At 38.6% G+C, this 25,163-nt stretch overlaps 1 long non-coding RNA gene across 1 annotated transcript in view; it reads left to right on the top strand.

Annotated features, from left to right (window-relative positions):
* The first annotated feature begins 1,189 nt into the window (after positions 1–1,189).
* The window catches only part of LOC134731837 (uncharacterized), a 33,305-nt gene continuing 9,331 nt past the window's right edge, over positions 1,190–25,163 (top strand). The window contains exons 1-2 of the long non-coding RNA XR_010114462.1: positions 1,190–1,673; positions 8,343–8,464. This is a non-coding gene — a long non-coding RNA (uncharacterized lncRNA). The remainder of the gene's footprint in view (positions 1,674–8,342; positions 8,465–25,163) is intronic.

The raw sequence follows: 25,163 nt of genomic DNA, 5'->3' as shown, positions 1-25,163 counted from the left end.
GGTTGGCCCTATGATAATTAAATTCTTTCTTTGCTCTAATACCTACTGTCCTCAGTACATTGGCTTTTCTAGGCAGTGGGCAATATGAACCAATCCGGCTGTTACAGGATATGGAGAAATTGGAAACTCTCATGACTGACAGGAATTTAAAATGGTGTGGCAGCTATGGAAAACACTTTGCCAGTTCCTCAAAAAGTTAAACAATTACCATATTGAGAGGTGACAGTGTGCTGGCAGTCCTCACAGCCCTTGCTTGCTCTCGGCCCCTCCTCTGCCTGGGCTCCCACTTTGGCGGCACTTGAGGAGCCCTTCAGCCCACCGCTGCACTGTGGTAGCCCCTTTCTGGGCTGGCCAAGGCGGGAGCTGGCTCTCTCAGCTTGCAGGGAGGTGTGGAGGGAGAGGCGCCAGCGGGAACCGAACCGGGGCTGCGAGGCGCTTGCGGGCCAGCTGGAGTTCCGGGTGGGCGTGGGCTTGGCGGGCCCCTTACTCAGAGCAGCCGGCACGCCCTGCCGGCCCCGGGCAATGAGGGGCTTAGCCCCCCGGGCCAGCGGCTGCAGAGGGTGTGCTGGGTCCCCCAGCAGTGCCGACCCACCGGCGCTGCGCTTGATTTCTCACCGGACCTTGGCTGCCTTCCCGCGGGGCAGGGCCGGGGACCTGCAGCCCGCCATGCCTGAGCCTCCCACCCCCTCCATGGGCTTCTGTGCCGCCCGAGCCTCCCCAACGAGCACCACCCCCTGCTCCACAGCGCCCAGTCCCATCAACCACCCAAGGGCTGTGGAGTGCGAGCGCACGGCACGAGACTGGCAGGCAGCTCCACCTGCAGCCCCAGTGCAGGATCCACTGGGTGAAGCCAGCTGGGCTCCTGAGTCTGGTGGAGATGTGGAGAACCTTTATGTGTAGCTCAGGGATTGTAAATACACCAATCAGCACCCTGTGTCTAGCTCAGGGTTTGTGAATGCACCAATAGACACTCTGTATCTAGCTGCTCTGGTGGGGCCTTGGGGAACCTTTGTGTCCATACTCTGTATCTAACTGATCTGATGGGGACGTGGGGAACCTTTATGTCTAGCTCAGGGATGGTAAACGCACCAATCAGCGCCCTGTCAGAACAGACCACTGGGATCTACCAATCAGCAGGACGTGGTGGGGCCAAATAAGAGAATAAAAGCAGGCTGCCAGAGCCAGCAGCGGTAACCCGCTCGCGTCCCCTTGCCACTGTGGAAGCTTTGTTCTTTCACTCTTTGCAATAAATCTTGCTACTGCTCACTCTTTGGGTCCATGCTGCTTTTATGAGCTGTAACACTCACCGTGAAGGTCTGCAGCTTCACTTCTGAAGCCAGCGAGACCACGAGCCCACCGCGAGGAACGAACAACTCCAGACGCGCAGCCTTAAAAGCTGTAACACTCACCGCGAAGGTCTGCAGCTTCACTTCTGAAGCCAGCGAGACCACGAGCCCACCGCGAGGAACGAACAACTCCAGACGCGCCGCCTTAAAAACTGTAACACTCACCGCGAAGGTCTGTAGCTTCACTCCTGAGCCAGCAAGACCACGAACCCACCAGAAGGAAGAAACTCCGAACACATCCGAACATCGGAAGGAACTAACAACGCCAGACGCGCCACCTTAAGAGCTGTAACACTCACCGCGAGGGTCCGCGGCTTCATTCTTGAAGTAAGTGAGACCAAGAACCCACCAATTCCGGACACAATATGATCCTGTAGTTACACTCCTAGATATGTATCCAAAGGAATTGAAGGTAGGGACTCAAACAGATATTTTTATGCCAATATTTATTGCATCATTATTCACAATAGCTAAAAGGTGGAAACAATTCAAGGCTCCATCAACGGAGGAATGGGTTAACAATGTAGCATATACATACAATGAAAGATTATGCAGCCATAGAAAGGAATGAAGTTGTGATACATGATACAACATGGATGAGCCTTGGAGATACTATGCTAAGTGAATAATAAAAGTATATGATTCCACTTATATAAAATATCTATAATAGGCCAATTTTTACAGACAAAAGTAGATTAGCAGTAATCAGGGGCAGAGGGAAAGGGAAGTGGGGAGTTAATCTTTAATGCTTAAAGATTACAAAGTTTCTCTTTGAAGTAACAAAAAAGTTTTGGAAGTAGATACTGGTGATGTTTGCATAATATTGTGAATGCAATTATGTCACAGAATTGTATACTTTAAATGGTCAAAATGGTAAATTTTATGGTATGTATATTTTTACCACAATTTTAAAAAATTGATAAGTACCCCAAACCATTGAATTGTGAGTGGGTGAATGGTATGGCATGTGAATTGTATCTCAATAAAACTGCTTAAAAATTTTTGTAGGATGCAACTAAAACTGCTCAGAGAAAAATTTATGCATTTTGTGCTTATATTGGTTAAAAATAAAGGTCAAGAAGTAATGAGCAAAGCATCCAAATTAATATGGTACAAAAAGAACAAGTGAATAAGCCAAAAGAAGATTTGAAATCATAAAGATAATAGAAATTAATAGAATAGAAAATAAACATACAGGCCAGGCACGGTGGCTCACACCTGTAATCCCAGCCCTTTGGGAGGCCGAGGCAGGCAGATCACCTGAGGTCAGGGGTTCAAGACCAGCCTGGCCAACATGGCAAAATCTCATCTCTACTCAAAATACAAAAATTAGCTGGGTGTGATGGCATGCACCTGTAGTCCCGGTTACTCAGACAGGCTGAGGCAGAAGAATCGTTTGAACCTGGGAGGCAGAGGTTGCAGTGAGCTGAGATCACACCACTGCACTCCAGCCTAGGTGACAGAGTGAGACTTCATTTAAAAAAAAAGAAAAAGTAAAAGAGAAAAAGAAAAGAAAAGAAACATACAATGATGAGGTGTGAACTACAGCCAAAATTTGGTTTTTAAAGACACAAATGACACAAAACTCACAAAACTAATAAAAATAAAAATAAAGAGAAAATCCTAGAGAATTTATAAATAAGCAATACTGTGATGCAAAAAGTGTTATAACCACACGTGATGCAGATACTTATAAGATAGAGGATATTACAACTTTATTCTAATAAACCTTAATAAAATTGATACATTTTAGAAAAATTTCACTTAGCAAAGAGGTTTAAGAAGAAATAATGTCAGATGATTTTACCAAACATTTATAACAAGATTTAAGAAGTATGTAATTTTAACTTTATGCAAATTATTCATAGTGTATAAATGAAACATTTCTTAATTCATGTTCTGAGGGTGGTGTAAACTTGATATCAAAATATGGAAATGACAGAATGCGGAAGGAAAATAACAGGTTTTTCTCTCAGGAACACAAGTACAAAGACGCAAACAGAACAATATGCATTATAACCAAATTGAGCCGATTCCCAACATGCCAAGTTGATTTAATGTTAGAAAAGATATATACAATTAATGACTACATTTTTAAAGAGACCTGGCAAGAGAGAGAGATGAAGTACACAAATGGTTATAACTGAAGAGAATTTAAGGAACTGTTCAAAAGGAACGAACAAAGGATGGTAACTAGCAATAGCCAGAAACCTCTACACCTGAAGGAGGAAATACCAAGTGAGAGATGGAGTTATGGCAGAGAGTCTAACCATCCCAAAACAATAACAAGTTGTAACTGTGAAAATTACAAATTACTGTCAAACCCGTGACCAATGGCATACCACCCTCCCATCTCCTACTACTGCCTCATTAGTCAGGGATCATGGGAAGCCAGAGCATGGGGGCTTGGAAACACAGGCAGCCAAAAAAAATCAGCCTCCTAGGGAACAGAGCAGAAAAGGACAGAGAATTAATTTGGTGTGGGTAAACTGAGAATAACTAGTAAAACTATAGGAACACATTAACAAAGGAAAATTATACAATTATCTCCTTGGCAAAAGTTTTCTGCAAAGAGCTAAGCTAGGTAGTAAATATTTTCTGCTTTTGGGACTATACAATCTTGGAAATACAAACTTCTGCCATTTTAGGATGAAAGCAGCCATATACTCAATAAATGAGTCTATTTTCTAATACAATTTTATTTACAAAAATATATAGTGGAGCTGGATTTGGCTTGTGGGGTAGTAGTTTGTGGACCCCTAATCTAGCAAAGGAGAAAAAGTATTTGCTGAACATTACTATTCATTGGAAATTTTTTTAAAAACTATAGTATACAATGGAGAATTCATTGAAAACATTTTTTAAAGATAATGACAACTTATAAGTGTTTTGGTACTGGAGGCTCTATTCAGCATATTAAGGCAAGAAAAAGGAAAAGTCATTAGGATTAGAAAGAAAATTGACCTTATTTGTGATAGGAATTATTGTTCACATAAAGAATTCCTATAAATATAAATAAGCTATTATTAAAATGGTCAAAAGTGTTGACTAGGTACCTCATAGAAAAGCCAAATTGCTCATGCATTTATCTGTTGTTTCATTTTTTTAAATTTATTATTATTATTATTATTGCCTCTATATACCTACCTGAGACTGGGTAATTTATAAAGGAAAGAAGTTTAATTGACTCAGTTCTACATGGCTTGGGAGGCCTCAGGAAACTTACAACCATGGCAGAAGGGGAGCAAACATGTCCTTCTTGACATGATGGCGGGAAAGAGAAGTGAGCAAAAGGGGGAAAAGCCCCTTATAAAACCATTAGATCTTGTGAGAATTTACCCACTATCAAGAGAACAGCAGCATGGGGGTAACCATTCCCATGATTTAATTATCTCCCACTGGGTCCCTCCAATGACATGTGGAGATTATGGGAACTACAACTCAAGATGAGATTTGGCTGGGGACACAACTAAACAATATCGCCTACTTTATCCTGAATTCTGCACCAGGATCCTAGCCTCTGTGGAATACATCAGGAGGGTTCCAATACCCCAGTTGGGTTTGGCCAATGGCGATTCCCATTGATGTTTTGGCAGAAGATCAGGCAGGAGGAGAATGAAGTTGAGATAGTTCTTCTCCTTGTTTCCTTACTCCTTCTGCCTGTTTCTTTCAAATAAGAGTCCCTGCTCTACAAGTCTCTGTTCTGGGTTTTCCAGTAATTTCTCCCTCCACTCAGCCTTTTAGGCCTGGAGGTGAAAACAGCTCTATGGCTGATATCCCTGGTTTCTCCTATACTCCATGCACATCTTTGTATTTAGTCCCTTTGATTATCTTAATTTGTCATTTGTTCCCTGTTGGCAAACAGGCAATAATAATATTTTTAAATGCCCAATCTCATTAGGAGCCAGAACATAGAAATAAAATAATTATTAGAGATCATTTAAAACCTACTTGGTTGGCAATAATAAAAGTATTAGAAAGGATGTAGAGCAGACAATACAATCATACAGTACTGGTAAGTGTGTAAATTGATAGCACTATTTACAAAACAATTTCACATTATACAGTAAAATCAAAGATGCACAAATCTATTTCTACTCCAGGAATTTTGCACAAGAAGTTATTTTCAAGAACGTTTATAGCAGGATTTTTTTGTACTAGCAAAACATTGACAACAACCTAGATAAGCAACAATGGACTAGATAACTTGTCATATATTCATATGATAAAGCAGTGATAGCAGTGAAATGAATAAATTACAGCTGCCAAAGAAAAGCATTAATGAATTCAGGAGCACAATGGAGAGCAGAAAACTAACTTACAGAAGAGGGTGATGTGTGAAAGTTTTGAAGAAAATGAAGGGAGGAACCATGTGTATACCTGGGGGAAGAACATTTCAGGGGGAAGAAACAGCAAGTTTAAAGATGCTGAAGTGTTTCTGGGTCTGGTATTTTTGACGAAAAGCATGGGGCCCAGCAAACTTAGAACAGAGTAAGAGGGAGTATGATAGGAATCAGAGAGGAAAGGGGATAGAGTAAATTGTTTCAAGCCTCACAGGCCATTTTATGGGCTCTGTTTTCAGTCTGAGTAAAATGTGAACCATCTGGAGGTACTTGAGGAGAGTGACATGATCTGCTCAAGGTTTTAAGGAAATCACTCTAGCGGCTGGGAAGGGAACAGACTGATAAAAGGCAATGGAGCACTAGTTAGGAGGCTGTTAATAATAATTCAGGTAAGAGATGATGATGGCATCAATATCAATGGAAGTGATGAGAAATGGTTAGTATCTGTTGTATTTTGAATCTAGATTATACAGAATTTGCTAACATATTGGATGTAGGGATTTAGAGGAAGAGAAGCATCTATGATTACTCCAAACATTTTTGACTTACATAACTAGAAGGATGGAGTTGCTGATAACTGAGTTGAGGAAGACTGGGAGAAGCAGGTTTAAGGAGGAAAAGGGAAGTTCAGTTCTTAACATGTTGAGTTTGAGATGCTTATTACACATCTAAGTGCATCTGTTGAATAGTCATTTGGATATAAGATCTGGACTTCAGGAGTTAGGAATTCAGCATTCATTTATGCACAGTTTAAAACTCTGAAAAAAAGAAAGACCCACCGCAAAAGCAAAAACAAAACAAAAAAACAAATAAAAAAGCCCTTTGGTTAATATGTGTCCCTTTAGGGAGGCTAAGACATTTTCTTTGCTACAAAGATCTGCACTTGTCCTTCACCTGCCACATTTCTGGTTAATAATTGCTAGGTAGTGATTTAAAGTTTCTCGTGATTTATTATACATACTAAATGGCATCATTTACATTCCTTGGCAGAACAAAGAGAGGCTCAAGTAAGTTTCCTAACTTTATGAATGATGGCAGTGGAGCATTCTGCTTCATACCCCTTTCTGATGGATATAGCTGATGCTAAAAGGGACCACAAATAAAGCAGACAAGTTCTCAAGAATCTCATTGTCATCTGGCAGTGAAAACTGAATGTGGTAGAACAGGTCTCTGCAGTAACTCGTTTGCAATCACATATTACTTTGTCTTTTCCAATGAACTTACAACCCAGTTTAATTTATGTAGAATATGTCAAGTTGGTCAAATATCACTTTTCTATTTTCACCTTAATTTGCAATTTGAAAACTGGAGAGAAGAGAACTTTTTTCTTCAGAATAAGAATCAGAAGTTATTTGGAATATTTTCTATTCCACCTCACAAACGAGGTTATTAGCCTTTAATTCTAAATCTTTCTTTGATTTCCTGCAGTGAATAATATTAATAGAACTTAAAAATCTTAGCATTGCATATAATTTTTACTAAGACACCTGAATTATCAAGGTCATTGAGACACAGGGCTTTGCTGAAGCAATATGACATTTCAATTCACTCCAAGCTGAGGAAGTTGTGTTTGGTTCTAGTAGTGGATATGTGTGTTATTCCAACTGTAATGGATGACTGGAAGATCATATGTGTCACTGGGGAATACCGTGCGCATTTAAGACAGCAAAGCAGCAGAAAATAGGATGTTTTCTGATCTCTACTCACTCTTAATTTAGCTCTTTCTATGGCTAGATTCACATCTTTTCCCTCTGGGAGGCCTTCTGTCCTTTCTTTAGGTTTTTAATCTCAAAGACTGCGGTTCCCTGAGCTGAGAAAGTTAAGGGTTGGAGCGGGGTTATCCTTGGCAAGGAGCAGCACCAGGCAGGGAAATTATAAATGGACAGACTTCCACACACAACAAAAGCTTTGCCGTGTCTGTGGGCCTCTCGCTAAGCAGAGAAGTCAGTGTTGAGGGACACGTTTAGGAAGGTGGTAGAGCTGACCTAAGCAGGATATATACAGTGTGTTTTCACAAATATGAAACTAGGGAATTACCTTAGTGAGACCCTACATAGTAGTAGGAATAATTCAGTATTTGAAGGAGCCATGACTCAATTGTGGAAGCCATGAATGCATTTCCATATGGCCTCACTGTGGCAGGGAGTTTTCAGGCCTTTGGGACAGACAATTATTTACCTGAAGGTGATTGCACAGTTTTGTTTTTACAAAATGCTTTATTGAGGTGTAATTCACATTCCATAAAATTAACTCATCTAAAGTGAAAAGTCAGTGGTTTCTAGTATTCACAGAGTTATGAGAGAATTACCACAATCTAATTTTAGGACATTTTCTCACCTCAAAAAGAAATCCCATACCCATTAGCAGCCTCTCACCATCCACTTCAGCCCTAAGAAACACCAATATATTTTCTGTCTCTATAGACATTACATCTACTGGCCCTTTCATATAAATGGAATCATACAATATGTGGCCCTAGAGTCATTCTAAACCTATTCCAGTTCTGGCCCTTTCATATAAATGGAATCATACAATATGTGGCCTTAGAGTCATTCTAAACCTATTCCAGTTCTGGGAGCTGCCTGATTTGCAAATTGTTCTTTGCTCAATTACACTGTTAAATTTGATTTGTCTAATATTTTTCTTTTAACAGGTTGTATCAGAAGTGGAATTCAAAGTAGAGTTTCCAGTGACTGCCAGGAGCTTCAAGTGACCAAATGAGCTAACTACTGGACCCATTGCATCCATTGCTCTCACAACCACTGAAGATTGTGGGTAAGTTTTCTCTTTAATTTCAAATCTCCATGGATATGTGTTTTAAGCTATCTCACTTTGAGCAAATTTTTGACCTGGACTGAGTTTGCAAGTTGTGACAGAAACTCAACTAGGTCCATGATCAAATTAGATCCGATAACTAACTAGATTGAATCCAGTTAGAAGCTTCAGATGTCTGACTCGGTCAGACAGAAATTGGCATTAAATGGCAATTACTGCAGGAGGGACAAACTTCAGCTTTCAGAAATTCACAGGGAATTTATGTTCTTTTTTTTTTTTGTACACTGAAGTAGGAAAAAGTTATTGGCAAAGTTATCAAGGTGATCTTAGAACCAAAGCCAAGATTCTGTGAAAATGGGATTCTTAATTTCTGAAGAACAGAGTACTCCACCTTTCTGGCTGCACTTACCTTTACACGGACTGTATAAATATTAGACCCCCAAAACAACAAATGCTTACAAAAATGACAAAATCTTACTAAAGATAATTTAAAATTATGGTAAACATTCCAAGTGAACAACACTACATTTTAAGAAATGCATTTAAAAATGAAGCCTCCTGAATTAGGCTTACTCAGGGATGTCTAGTGATACGCAGAAGCTTCTAAGAAGATTTCAAAATTTCTCTTACTTCTTTTAGAAGAGACTTTACGAAAAAAGCAAATAAAAAGCTTAAATGCTTCATTGATAAGGAAAGTTGTGTCTGATAACCTTTTGGTTTAGTTATGTTACTGGAAAGGGGTCCTGATTCGGACCTCAAGAGAGGGTTCTTGGATCTCAAATAAGAAAGAATTCAGTGTGGGTCCACAGTGCAAAGTGAAAGCAAGTTTATTAAGAAAGTAAAGGAATAAAGAATGGCTACTCCATGGGCAGAGCAGCAGTATGGGCTGCTGGTTGCCTATTTTTATGATTTTTAAAATTATGTGTGATATGGTTTGGCTGTGTTCCCACCCAAATCTCATCTTGAATTCTCGTGTGTTGTGGAAGGCACCTGGTGGGAGGTGATTGAATCATGGGAGCAGGTCTTTTCTATGGTGTTCTTGTGATGGTGGGTGAGTCTCACGAGATCTGACGGTTTTGTAAGAGGAGGTTTCTCTGCACAAGCTCTGTTTGCCTGCTGCCATCTGTAAGATGTGACTTGCTCCTCCTTGCCTTCCACCATGATTGTGAGGCTTCCCCAGCCATGTGGAACTATAAGTCCATTAAACCTCCTTCTTTTGTAAATTGCCCAGTCTCGGGTATGTCTTTATCAGCAGCATGGAAATGTACTAAACAAGGGGTAGATTATTCATGAGTTTTGCAGGAAAGGTGTGGGCAATTCCTGGAGCTGTGGGTTCCTCCCTTTTTTAGGCCATGTAGGGTAACTTTCTGACATTGCCATGACATTTGTAAACCGTCGTGGTGCTGGTGGGAGTGTAGCAGTGAGGACAACCAGAGATCACTCTCATTGCCATCTTGGTTTTGGTAGGTTTTAGCCAGCTTCTTTATTGCAACCTGTTTTATCAACAAGGTCTTTATGACCTGTATCTTGTGTCAACCTCTTCCTATCTCATCTTGTGACTAAGAATGACTCAACCTCTTGCGAATGCAGCCTAGTAGGTCTCAGCTTCATTTTACCCAGCCCCTATTCAAGATGGTGTAGCTCTCATTCAGATGTCTCTGACAAGTTACTCTTACTCCCTGAAGGTGAAAAGAGAACTGCATAAAATATAAAAAGGTGGTCCATCAGGTAAAGTAGGCTTACTTCTTTTTCTGAGATATCCATGCTTAGTCCAGGCATAGAGAATGCTTTTTTCTTGTTCTAGTTGTTAATGTGCTCTACCTTGAACTCAGTAAGACTACCTATTAAACTAACTCGTTTTCGGAAATGCCTTTGGGTCAGTTAGCTGGCTATTTTGAAACCCTCTTGTAAAATAAATTTACAACAATATAGGAAATCTCCATTTGTAAGGGTATCTCCTCCATTCACTGGGAAGAGAGACTGAGTCACTAGAAACTCTCACAATGGAAAAGGCATTGGTTTAAATTTATATAATAAAGCTTTACTCTGTTTAAGGTGCTTTTGCAGTGTCTTCACTGGTCCTTTGCCTTACACCCTCCTTCTTTGCTTTGGGCAAATTTAGGCCACAAGTAGAAAGCTGTTTGGGGCAAAGATGAACGGGGCCTTAAAAAAGGGATGGGTGATGGTTTATGACAAAGTCCATCTGGGTGTGATGAAGTCTCCTCTCCAGCAGTAAAAGTTGATCTTTCCTGGTTGCTGGAACTCCCAAGGGAGAAGATGATTGCCAACTGAGTTCCTGTGCAAAATGCCTTTAGGAAAATGTTGTTGAGTTCTTGTCTTTAGGCTGGGCACGGAGTCTCGTGCCTGTAATCCTAGCACTTTGGGAGGCCAAGGCAGGTGGATTGCCTGAGCTCAGGAGTTCAAGACCACCCCGGGAAGCATGGTGAAACCTCGTCTCTATGAAAAATACAAAAATTAGCCAGGCATGGTAGCGGGTGCCTATAGTCCCAGATACTCAGGAGGCTGAGGCAGGAGAATTGCTTGAACCCTGGAGACGAGGTTGCAGTGAGCTGAGATTGTGCCACTGCACTCCAGCCTGGGTGACAGAGTAAGACTCTGTCTCCAAAAACAAAACGAAACAAAACAAAATAGAACAAAACAAAACAAAAAAACAGAAATTCTGTCTTTAGACAGATAAGAAGAATTCATAAAACTTCACTGATTACATGTTGGTAACAATAATATACTAAAGCAACATATTTTCAAGTGATATTTTCTGAACTCTTTCAATGTTTAGCTTTGTTTAATGAGAAATTCAAGCATAATTGTTAAGAACGAGTAAACTAGGTGAACATAAACAGCACAAAAATGTGTAAATAAACGTCATAGTTTCAAAAATCTTTTCCAGCAATTTAAAACCTTAAAGTTCAAGGAGAACTACAAACCACTGCTCAATGAAATAAAAGAGGATACAAACAAATGGAAGAACATTCCATGCTCACGGATAGGAAGAATCATTATTGTGAAAATGGCCATACTGCCCAAAGTAATTTATAGATTCAATGCCATCCCCCTCAAGCTACCAATGACTTTCTTCACAGAATTGGAAAGAACTACTTAAAAGTTGATATGGACCCAAAAAAGAGCCCTCATTGCCAAGTCAATCCTAAGCCAAAAGAACAAAGCTGGAGGCATCACGCTACCTGACTTCAAACTATACTACAAGGCTACAGTAACCAAAACAGCATGGTACTGGTACCAAAACAGAGATACAGACCAATGGAACAGAACAGAGCCCTCAGACATAATACCACACATCTACAACTATCTGATCTTTGACAAACCTGACAAAAACAAGAAATGGGGAAAGGATTCCCTATTTAACAAATGGTGCTGGGAAAACTGGCTAGCCATATGCAGAAAGTTGAAACTGGATCCCTTCCTTACACCTTATACAAAAATTAATTCAAGATGGATTAAAGACTTAAATGTTAGACCTAAAACCATAAAAATCCTAGAAGAAAACCTAGGCAATACCATTCAGGACATAGGCATGGGCAAGGACTTCATGTCTAAAACACCAAAAGCAATGGCAACAAAAGCCAAAATTGACAAATGGGATCTAATTAAACTAAAGAGCTTCTGCACAACAATAGAAACTACCATCAGAGTGAACAGGCAACCTACAGAATGGGAGAAAAGTTTTGCAATCTACTCATCTGACAAGGGGCTAATATCCAGAATCTACAAAGAACTCAAACAAATTTACAATAAAAAACCAAACAACCCCATCAACAAATGGGCAAAGGACATGAACAGACACTTCTCAAAAGAAGACATTTATGCAGCCAACAGACACATGAAAAAATGCTGATCATCACTGGCCATCAGAGAAATGCAAATCCAAACCACAATGAAATACCATCTCACACCAGTTAGAATGGCCATCATTTAAAAAGTTAGGAAACAACAGGTGCTGGAGAGGATGTGGAAAAATAGGAACACTTTTACACTGTTGGTGGGACTGTAAACTAGTTCAACCATTGTGGAAGACAGTGTGGCAATTCCTCAGGGATCTAGAACTAGAAATACCATTTGACCCAGCCATCCCATTACTGGGTATATACCCAAAGGATTATAAATCATGCTGCTATAAAGACACATGCACATGTATGTTTATAGCCCCACTATTCACAATAGCAAAGACTTGGAACCAACCCAAATGTCCAACAATGATAGACTGGATTAAGAAAATGTGGCACATATACACCATGGAATACTATGCAGCCATAAAAAAGGATGAGTTCGTGTCCTTTGTAGGGACATGGATGAAGCTGGAAACCATCATTCTGAGCAAACTATCGCAAGGACAACTAAACACTGCATGTTCTCACCCATAGGTGGGAATTGAACAATGAGAACACCTGGACACAGGAAGGGGACCGTCACACACTGGGGCCTGTTGTGGGGTGGGGGTAGTGGAGAGGGATAGCATTAGGATATATACCTAATGTAAATGACGAGTTAATGGGTGCAGTACACCAACATGGCACATGTATACATATGTAACAAACTTGCATGTTGTGCGCATGTACCCTAAAACTTAAAGTATAATAAAAAGATATATAAATAAAATAAAACAAAACCTTAAAGTTAAGTCCTCATAATAAATTTGAGTCATTTCTAAATTAAAATATGGAAACATTTATTATTAATCATAAGTTTAAGTTTATGTACTTCAACATCTTGTTTTTGTATAATACAGAGAAGCCAAATATATTTGGATCTGTTAATAAATATAAAAAATGGAGCAAATAGAGATTTCTAAAAGCTATAAAATGATTTTCATCTGTAACTACTAAAATGAAATAATTCAAAACTACTTACAACCTAGGTTTTTCACTGGAAATTGAAGTTACTAAGAGCTAAAATTTTAATTAATATATGTAATTAAAACTACTAGTAATAAGTGAAACAATTCTGCATGCAAAGTGTACAAAAAACAACATATTTTTTGGTGAGAATGGTAATAATAAGGAAGGCATGAAAATGTAATTTTTGTTAAAAAAGTGATTTTATCTAGTTTAGAGGTTATTTAAAGGTTGTTTCAAAATGGAGGAACAAAGAAAGGAATGATATAGACAAAATTGAATGGATACAAAAACTTTTTTAAAAAAGAAAGAAAAAGAGTAAAAGAAAATCTTGTATGGTTAAACTAAGATTAAATGAATTAATTAGGGTTAATATCAAGAGTACACTAATACAAAACTAAAATTTGGTTTCCCCTTTTAAACAATATTTTTGTGTATTATTAAGAAAGAGTAACTTTTTTTGTTTACCCTTTGAGTAAACAAAAAATAGCAATAATAATAATAACAATACGGGGCAGAGAGGACAAAGGAACAGATTTTTGTGTCTCATGCTGTCTTTATTAGGTCTTTTGATTATTTGGAAAATGGAGTCTCCTATCTCAAAGACTAATGGTTTTTGATTTTTAAAATCTTTTAATTATCACCTTGGCAAAATGAATAACTGTTATTTTACAGTGACTTGTAATCCTATTTTGATCAAGTGTTTTGAACTTTTGACGTATTTGATAGGCTTTCTAAAATCAAATTTCAAAATGAAAATTAATTCTTTTTGACTTAAAACTGACTTTGGGATGTTCCAGAGGGCCCTTGAAGCATATGAAAGAGAAAATAAATAGGCATATTTGATACGTTAAATTATCTGAGAAGCATTGTCAGATAAGAAATGATGCCTAATCTTCTGAGTTATATTTTTCTAGATATGTTATTAATGTGTTCCAATATTATATTAAATTTCTAAAATTCTGATATGTCTTTTTATGTGCTATCAGTTATCATTATGGTTATTATGTTAAATTATTGTAGGCCACAGAAATAGTAGAATTTTCGTATGAATTACGTCATTAACCATGACCATTTTAAGCCTTTATTGACTGCAGTTAAATGCTTAATTCTGATGCTTTTTCTGAAACCTCTTTGTAAGCAAGTATAATCCTAATGTGTTGTATCTTCAAGGAGGTTCATGGAAAGAATGGAAAGGACATTGACACGTACAGGTTTCTGGGAATTCTTACCCAGTCCATGCTATTGAAATGGGTAAGAATACCCAGAACTGTAATGAAGAGGCTAGCTTATAAAACTGTTAACCCAAGAAGGACAATAATTAATTGAATACCAAGAAAATACTTTGGTGTATTTTCATGCTAAGTCATCCAGAACTGAATTTGTTAAGATATGCAATTTGAATGAACTCCATGATCCAAGTCAGATTACCTATAATAACTCATTTAATAAACAGTGCTATGCACCTGAATTGGGGAAATAAAATTTGTACTTAAGAGGATATAAGTCCAATGTTAAATGTAGACTCATGGAGAGCCTGGATGAACACCTGGTTCTTGCTGACTCTTTAAAGTTTCCATTATTAAAAGCTCTGCACTGTATGACTCATCATGGAAGAGAGAAAATGGCCCAAATTATGAAAAAAAATTGGTGTATTGACTGTCCTAAAATTTCTAAAATGATTTATGACCAACGTTTGGTTTCTCAAACCCACAGTCCTGGGAAGACAGTCAAACTTCAGGTACATTTCTGCTACCCGATGAGCCATTAGAACATTTATAAGAGGATTTCATTCAATTGCTATTTTCAGTGCTCATTTTCTGGTTGTATAGAAGCTTTCCTCTGCAGGAAGGCTGATGTTACAACAGTAGCTAGAAGATTATTAGAAAATTTGTTTTCTTTACGGGCCGTTCTTGGAGAAATCTGTGATAGAGCTACTCACTTCACCGGGCAAGTTGTAAAACATTTAAATATATTACAAATACAATAGCATTTGGCAAAGCTAAGTGAATCTACTGGATTGCCTCTGTCAAGGTGTTGCGAGTTAGTGACTATCAGATCCATTTCCAGTGGAAAATGTATTAAAATCAGGCTGACTTTTTATGGAATAGTGACTAGAACATCTATGACCCTAAAAATAGCACATCATGTATCTCCTGCTCCTAAACTCTGACATGACTAAATGCTGCAAGACTTCAGTGTTTTATATCCAAGTGTATTTTCATGGGTAGAGGAAGTTTTCATAATCCACTGACTGCAGGCAATCAAACCCTTTTCAATCTAGAATCCAGAGAGTCTGTATCTTCTGGAAATGACATCAGAGAAAGACTGCCCTTGTGACCCACATTGCAGCAAAACTTTGGGACCTTAAACTTGGGTCCACATTTCATAACTCAAACAGACCCCTCCAGACTCCTGGAACTATATACCCATTGGAGACCTTAACATAAACATAACGAGGTAAGTTTCTCCCAGGATGCAGATGGCATCCTAGATGTGGACAGCTTTTCCAAGATCACAGATCAAGACTTCCCTGTCATCATGAAATTCTTACTTTTCTTAATTGTGTTTTCTTTTGCTGTGTTTTGTTTTGTTTTGCTGTGTTTTGTTTTACTTATACCTACCTCTTTCACTTGGCAGAATAATGCTGGTAGTAGAATTTCACAATCAATAGCTTTTGTGGGCAACTTGAAGGGGTATTGAATTTGCCTTGCTAAACTCAGATCTTTACATAACCTAAGGGATCCTTTGGTTAACCCATTGGGTAACTTTGGCAACATCCCAACATAACTTGTTCAAATTGTACTAGTGGTAAGATTTCTAGCCCACTTGTTCTCACTTTAACTCAATAATGAGATGCAAAAACCAGAACCAATGAGCATATCACAAGAAAGACTTGCACCAAAAGCCCAAATGGAGTTTATTGCAAAGTGACTTATGTGCCAGGGACTTTTATGCTTTTTTAGCCTGTAATAACTCCACCCCAGACTCTGTTGAGAAACAGCTAACTTCACCATTCCAGGTAATGTATCACTGAAAATAAAACCAGAAAAGGGGCTTTGTGTGTACCCATGGGGTATACTTTTATTTGTGGTGGATTTTACAGTGAATCTTATACGTGGGCAAACATATATGCCTTGATATATGGAAAACAAAGGGACAAAGTGGGCTAGGAATTTTATTTTTTATTTTTATTTTTTGAGATGTGGTCTTGTTCTGTCACCCAGGCTGGGGTGCAGGGCATGATCATGGTTCACCGCAGCCTTTACCTCCCAGGTTCAAGCAATCTTCTTTCATCAGCCTCCCAATTAGCTGGGACTACAGGTGTGCACCACCATGCCTGAACTTTTAAATATTTTTTGTAGAGACGGTGTCTCCCTACGTTGCTCAGGCTGATCTCAAACTCCTCGACTTAAGTGATCCTCCTGCCTTGCCTCCCAAAGTGCTGACATTACAGGCATGAGCCACCATGCCTGGCCTGGGCTTGGAATTTTAATGATACATTTCCTGCTCCTTAATAATTCAGAAACAAAACATTGGTTTGCTCTTGTTAGCCTACATCTTAAAGAGATTATTACCAGAAGGCTTATACCCTTCTGAATGGGCATACTTTGTTAAGTCCCTTTAATCTATGGCTTGGAGTAAATATAAACGAGGCAAGGACTAAAAATTTATCCCACATATAGACTCTGTAGCAGATTCTACTGCAAAGACTATAATTGCACAACAGACTTTTAAAATTTATCTTGCTAACATTGTGCTAGATAATAGAATTGCTCTAGATTACCTACTGGCTAAACAGAAAGGAGTCTGTACAGTTGCTGACACTTCTTTTTGTGCACATGGATGAATACATTAGATATTCTAGACTCAGTCACAGGGAATTAACAAACAGGCTGCCTGGTTAAAACAAGTAGACTCTTCATCTGGCCCATTCTTTGATTTATTTGATTTTAGTTGGTTTGGTTCATGGAGACCCTGGCTAAGGAACATACTCCCAACTCTTGGTACTATCCTTCTGATAGTCTTAATAGTAGTCTCATTGGTCTGCTGTATTCTCTAAAAAGTTTTAAATATTTGCATGTAACCATATGTAGATCATCCAATGGTCTGTCAGACTGGAACAATTAAAAGTCAAAAAATTTATAATCATGAGGACACCATCACCTATTAATGATGTGCTGAGACTGAAAACCCAAAATGATGGTAACTGAGAGTAATGGTGATGCCTTAAGTTTTGGTCACACTTTCACCTTAGTGAGAAACTGACCAAAAGGGGCAAATTATTAAACAAAATTATACTAGGCCATTATTTTGGATTGAGTTCCTGCACTAAGTCCCAAGAGACCAGACTAAACCAAAATGAAGTCACTCATGCTAAGTGCCACATAATTAAAGTGAAAATTTAAGAAAAGAGATAGATCCCAAAACAGACCATTTTTTTTTCACTTGAAAATGGGATATTCCAGTACAATAAGTCCACTCTGCTCCAACCCTTACAAAAAAGTAAGCTGAAGTAACTTTATGTCAACCAACTTGTATTTCTATTGTTCTGTTTCATTGTTCCCACCTTACAAAACCTACTGTTCTGCTATTTCCCAGTAGAATTTGAGACCAAATAAGTCCATCTACAATGTTGATAGAGAGTGATGTCAATGCTTAAAATTTTGATCAATCTCTTAAAATTGAGAGATTGACCAAAAGGGGGAATTGTTAAACTAAGTTTGGCCAAAATCTGCTCATGCATATTTTAGATTTTGCCTGAAGGTTTCTCTGTGCATCATGAACTCTAACCTAACTTGATGTATAAACCAACTGTAACCTACTCTTATAACAAGTAGCCAAGTCCCAGCCAATCACAGCAGCTGAACTTCAGTCATCCATAGGCAGCTAACTGTTCAAACCAGGTTCAAATAAGGCAAACATTCAGACCATGTGGCAGCCCTGGAATCACTCTGAACCTATTCTGGTTCTGAGGGCTACCCAATTTGCTAATCATCCTTTTCCCAATTAAACTCTGTTAAATTTAATTTTTCTGAAGGTTTTCTTTTAACAAAACAGCCGAAACCTAGGGCCCTAGGACCAAGTAACATTTTATCACTAAACATTCTTTTTAGTTATGATGTAGCACAAAAGCCCTCACCAGAAGCCAAGGGCATCCCCATGAACTTTCCAGCCTGAAGAACCATGACCTAAATAAACCTTTTTTCTTTACAAATTGCGCAGTCTCAGATTTTCTGTTACAGCGATGCTAAACATACCAAGACACCATTCTTCCCATTCAGTTCCCACTGCCAGCCTCCAAGGTTACTTTACCTCAAAATTTTATTCAGTGGCCTTCCTGACTCCAGTTTATTTTCAGTCACCTTTCCAATGGAGCCTTCTGTCCACTACCAGTTCACTTCCTTAATATTTTTGTTATGTCACTACCCATTTGAAGAAAACATATAACTATCCCTATTTCTTATCACATGAGCAAACAAACACAAACAAAACCTGACATCACAAAGTTTACTCTACTCTGGGCCTGCCAAATAATGGAACACTATTTCTCAAAATATTCTATTCCCTTTATCGGAGCACTGTTCCGTGGGTTTACTATGTTCATGTTCATTTATGCCTCTGTTCTTTACTCATTGCCACCACCTGAAGTTTCTACTATATCTTTTTTACCATTCCACTTCCTGTCTTTCTTGTTTTTAGAAGCTCAGTTCTAATCCTAGCTACCTCAGTAAATCTTACCTGATATATTAGTGTGTTCTTGCATTGATATAAAGAAATACCAAAGACTGGGTAGTTTAGAAAGAAAAAAGGTTTATTTGGCTCACAGTTCTGCAGGCTGTACAGGAAGCATAGTGGCTTCTGCTGTTGGGGAGCCCTCAGGAAGCTTTTACTTATGGCAGAAGGCAAAGGCGGAGCAGGAATCTTACACAGTGGGAGGAGGAGCAAGAGAGAGAGTTGTGGGGCGGCGAGGTGCTGCATACTTTTTAACAAGCAGATATCACAAGAACTCTATCACAAGAACAGCACCAAGGGGATGGTGCTAAACCATTCATGAAGGAACTCCCATGATCCAATCACCTCCCATGAGGCCCCACCTTCAGCACTGGGGATTATAATTTGACATGAGATTTAGATGGGGACACAGATCCAAACCATATCACCTAACAATTCCAATCTTCATAATTTTCATTTTTCTGTTCAAATTAATTACTCTTTGTACTGCATAATGTATACTGTTAGAAATGGTTCTCTGTTTCTTATTTGCTAGTCATTTCTTTTCAATAAGGCTGTAATTTTTTTAAGGACAAGAACCAAGTTTTACTTATAATTCTGTATAGTACATTACATAGAGCTCATCACAGGGTAGGCTGTGAATGAATATTCGTTGCCTAGATGACTGGTTTATTAATTTAATCAAGAGATAATGCAACCAACTTAGGTCAACATAAATTTAGCCAGGAAGCTAATTAGACAGAAGACTATACAGTAAGATATCACCATTTAATCTTTTTGACAGTCACTGGGTTTTAAAAATATTCCTCCTATTTTTAATATGCAAACCCAGCACACTTTAATTATTTTCTTTTTGGTGTGTTAATAATGACTCTTTTGGTGAAGAGGATACAGATACTGTCAGTATCTGTGTCACACCTAAGTTCCAGATATTTTAAAATATTTGGCATAATGTAGACATAAAAACTGAAAGACTGGCAGTATTTTAAATTATTCTACTTGAAGACGGCCATCATCCACTAAATAACACCTATTTTTGAATGCACAAATCCACACAAATGTTTTACTAAGTTTACCACCAGATGTCAGTCACTCACTGCAATGGTAATAACTACCCTGAAGAACTCTTTATGAGAAATCTATGTATGTGGATATCTCCCTCATCTTTCCTTCCCTCACCGACTCTTCCACTCCTTCTTTCTATGACTGTCAGTCTGTTTATGAATCAATTGTCAATTGCTTATCTATTTATTTATGTATTTATAATCCACATATCTATCCTAATCTATCTAAATAATGAAAAGTATATACTAGGTATTTTGAGAAAATAACATATAAAACGTCTAAGTATTTACATAAACAATATGAAAGTGACACTAAAATATTTTATACACTATGGTCTGGAATTCAGGCTCTTTTCAGCCCAGTAACTTTGAGACCAATGCAATACTATGCAGCCTTTTTTCAGGACATACTTTCACCTTTCACTAAGAATCTTTGTTTTTTGAAACTTTTATTGGATTCTTATTACTCTGGAATTAAATTCTTACTGGAAGAGCATCAATGACGTAATGAGAAAATTATACGATATTTGATTTTTAGATAGTTGCTAGGGCGATTTAAAAAGCTAATTTACTACTAAAGAACTATGCAAAGAAAGTTCTCAACTACCAACTTCTACCTACAACTTTTGTTTAAAATTTTTTCTGTTTTCTTGAACATTAACATACACCTTCTATGATTCCTCATTCTGAACTTTGTCAAATATCTGACTTTACATCCATCACTGAACTTAATGAAGTGAATTTACGCTTTATTTTCCCTTTAGATTGTGAGATACTTGAGGTCAGGGAGCTTAGCAGATATCCATCAATAAACAAATGTTATTTTCTAAACATGAACTGTGGCTGGCCTGTAGTGGATTGTTTGTTGCCTACTCAGCCACCATTTTCTTTTTTCCTACCCAAATTTTGTTTAAGTGGCTAGCACTTCTCCATGGGTGGAGCCATGGGCCATTCTTTGCTACCGATTAGCTCAGAAATGGCCACATCATGCACGTGACGGAAACTGTCTTAGAAGCTTCAAGGAAAAGTTTCCTCTCTTGAAATAGTGGGCTGTAAGGACTAATGGGTAAGTTATTGCATATCTGTTGTCATTTCTGAGAAAGAAAATACTAGCGTTCTTGTGTTTTTGAATCCTTTTGGGGATTGATACAGATATGGGGTGCATAGGGGAGTCTCCCTCTTTAAATTTGTATAGACATCAACTAGAGACATTTTTATATCACATAGAAAGAACATTCTAGAGAATAAAGCCAACACTGAGGAAAACAGAGCTATGGGCTGGAGATACAGATAAAGAGATAGAGACAGACACACACACAAGCACACAAAGAGAGAGAGAGAGAGAGATTAAAATTAAATACAAAATTAAAAACTTCCCTTTGAAAGACAAGGCTGAGAGAGTGAAAAGGTAGCCCACATACTAAGAAAACATATTTGCAAATCATATGTCTGATAAAGAGCTTTTATCCAGTATTTATATAGAACAATACTCCATTTCCTAGGAATTCAGACTAACTTGAGATTTTATTTCAAGTATAATTTGTTCTTTTCTTTGTTCTGTTCAATAAAGAAAACACTTTTTTACTTTTACTAACAGCTCTCAGCATATTAACATGTATGAAAAAAAGTATGTAAAATGCAGTTACATTCCAATTCCTTCTCATGGTTTTGAAACATTTCTAGTTTTATCAGCCTGGCTTTCCAGCCCATCCACTGCTGCTCCCCTAAACTAGCCTGAGTGTTATGGAATATAGCCCTGTTGTTAATCCCCTACTATAACAAGCATTTTCCGATAACCCTGCTCTGCCTACTCAAATACTATCTTTTTTATGAAGACTTTCTGCTCTTCAATAACAATTTGATAGCATTTTACGTGTGTTCTTCTTACGCCTTAAAATCTAATTAGTTATATGCTTATTTTAGCTACCTTACTAGATTACAGACATTTAAGGGATCTGTGCTTTTTTCATCTTTGTATTTTGCAGATAAACTTAATTAATGTCTGTTGAATGAATCTTTCACCTTTCAATTTATTTATTTTTAATTGGGTTACCTGGGTACCATATTTTATCACAGATGTGAGAATTGTGGTTTTGTTTTTAAGGAAGGATCTCTTTCTTTCAAATGGAGGCCAAACAGGTCTCAGAACAAGACTCTAGAAATTTAGAACTCCAGAAGATTTCTAAGAATTCTATGACTTCTGGGAAATACAGTACAAGAGAAAAGAAACTCTGAAAATTCAAAGTGCCAGAAACTAAATTAACCTAAAGAGACATTGGGATTAGTGTAACTAGATTAGTTAATTCTTTTCTTTGAGCCTCATTAAAAAAAAAAAATCTATTAATGTATGACTGAGATGCCCAGCCAGGGACTACATTTTGGTTTTGTTCTTCTTTACAAAAAAAAAAAAAAAAAGCCATTAGAATATAAATCTCAATAGAGGTAGGTAGTGCCCTTTAACACTGTGTCCTAAGAACTTAGTTTTTTTTGTTTGTGAGATTTTCAGCAGTGTTTGCTAAATGACAAACAGGTGTCAGAAATCACCTTTGAATCATGGAAGGAAGTGCCTCTGGCTAGGTAGGGTTGAGTACTTGAGACTCACTAGAGTATCTCTGGGAAAGGGATACAGAACACAAATGGCCAGCCCATCTCTAGTAAAGAAGGACTGATGTAACTCTGGGTTTTGAGGTTTAAGAGCGGAAGCTCCTGACCCCTAGTATGGATTATATGAAGGAAAAGCAGGTGGTGGTTTTGTGTCCATGAAGCACAGACATGAGAATCAGCCCTGACCCAGGACTCCTGGGCCTGTGTGTGAACTAAAAGAACCTAGCACTAAAAAGATCGGCCCTTAGAAAGCACGTACAGCACTCAGGGAGGGTGGTCTGAATTACGGCAGCTAGCAGGGGAGCATGTTTTTTTTAGGACTGGTATATTAATAGATAACAATCTTCAGTGACATCATGAGGCAGCAAGAAGCAATTGCAGCATGGTTGCCTTACACTTGAATATGCCCTTGCTGCATCTGGAAATCTACTGCTGATTCTATCCATGCCTTTTGAAGGGACATAGGGTTTATTTTTGTTTTCTTGGTTTTTGTTGTTGTTGTTTTTAACAATTCCAGAGGAGGGAAAGATGGGGAAGCCAACCAATGAAAGGTGATAATTGACTTTCTGCCAATAAGAGAGGTAAGGACTTGAGTAATTAAGTAGGAAAACAAGATATTCGACCATATTTATACCATGAATTTTGGGTGCATGTCATATTGCTTACAAATAAAATGAGGAGATTGTTTTATGCACCTGAATGAATGCTGCCAAATTCTCTTAGTGTGGGAGAGTAAGAGTCTCAATCATTTACAGAAGAATGCCAGCAATTAAGTAAAGATGAAATGATGGAGTTAGAAAATCATTATTTGAGAACTCCCTCAAAATTATGGATTCAGGGTAGATATCATAGTATAAAGATAGCTTTTAAGCCTCAAATCTCTACTCTTGGACGTTTATGTATTTTCTGGGTTTCATTGTTATTTAAACAAAACAAAATTTGACACTTCTTCTTGTATTCAATATTGTTTGTGGGAATTTGAGGCTATCTTCATAAATGCATTAGTATAGACTTAATCATAAAATGTCTCTTTTTAATGTAATAATTTAAACATTACACAAATAGCCATTACATTAAACCCCATTATCTGAGAAATATTATGGTTAAGTGTTAAGGTCCAATATAACAGTAATGAATATCCACTCTTTTTTCTTCCATAGAATCTGCTCTTATTCAACTAGCAATAGTATCCTATGTTTTCTTGGGGAAAACCAATCTTTCTGAATCATCAGTGCAGTTACTGTGGAACATGACTCTGTCCCTGGCTCCACGGAGGCTTGGCTAATCCAGCATCACATTTTCCCTGGCCCCAATGACTGGTTCTGGGGCTGGCACATTGCTGTAGTTTGGATATGGTTTGTTCTGACCCAATTTCATATTGAAATTTGATCCCCAAGGTCAGAAGTGGGACTTAATAGGAAGTGTTTGGGTCATGGGGGCAGATCCCTCATGAACAGATTAATGCCCTCTTTTGGGGTGAGTTCTCACTCTATTATAGAGCTCCCTCCAGAGCCTGTTGTTAAAAGAAGACTGACACCTTCTTCTCTCTCTCTTGCTTCCTTATTCCCCATATGATCGCTGCATATGCTGGCTCTCCTTCACCCTCCACAATGAGCAGAAGCAACCTGAGGCCCTCACCAAATGCAGATGCCAGTTCCATGCTTCTTGTATAGCTTGCTGAGCCATGAGACATATATACCTCTTTCCTTTATAAATTACCCAGCCTCAGGTATTATTTTATAATAACACAAAATTGACTAAGATACACATGAACCAAATCAGGCCAGTTAGTGTATTGGAACTCTTTGTAAAGAGAAACTATATGTATCAGAGTAAATGCTGGTAGCATCTAAACCTAGAACTGCTGGCTGCCACCTTTATTACTGATGGCAGCCGTGGCCAGTCTAGGAGCAGGCTGCCATGATGCTGGCTGCTATGGGGGAGGTGCAGTCATGACTGCATGCTCCCTGGAACGCAGGAGCCAGGAACAAGCAGAAGCCCCACCCCCTTCCAAGTTGGAGGGGGCTGTAACCACCAAGCCATAGCTGTAGAGCTAGACATCTCTGCACTGTCGGGGACCTAGGAAGCCCTTCTTTCCCCCACAGGCTTAGAAATACCTGCTTTCACTGCCTGACATTTCCCTGCTCCTGGCACCCACTGCAATTTTGGAGCAAAGATGAGGCCAAGCTCAGGTGCTGTCATGACCTGGCTGGGTGTGTGCATGCTAGGAGCAGTGCTGACATGCCAGCACCCTGCCACCCTGGCCCCCTCTGGACTTTGGGTGCTAATGAGCACAGGAGGGAGGCTGAGAGGTTGCTGAGGGTGGCTTGGCACATGCCTGCAGGTGCTCTGGGCACAAACAGTTTGGGTGAACAGCAGGTTGATGGCAGAGGGAGGCAGACAGGCTTCTGGGCAGAAAGGGGC

Source organism: Symphalangus syndactylus, chromosome 11 (genome assembly GCF_028878055.3).
Source record: "Symphalangus syndactylus isolate Jambi chromosome 11, NHGRI_mSymSyn1-v2.1_pri, whole genome shotgun sequence".
Taxonomy (NCBI): Eukaryota; Metazoa; Chordata; class Mammalia; order Primates; family Hylobatidae; genus Symphalangus; species Symphalangus syndactylus.
Note: the sequence above shows the minus strand (reverse complement) of the source record. Positions and strands in the feature narration are given on the sequence as shown.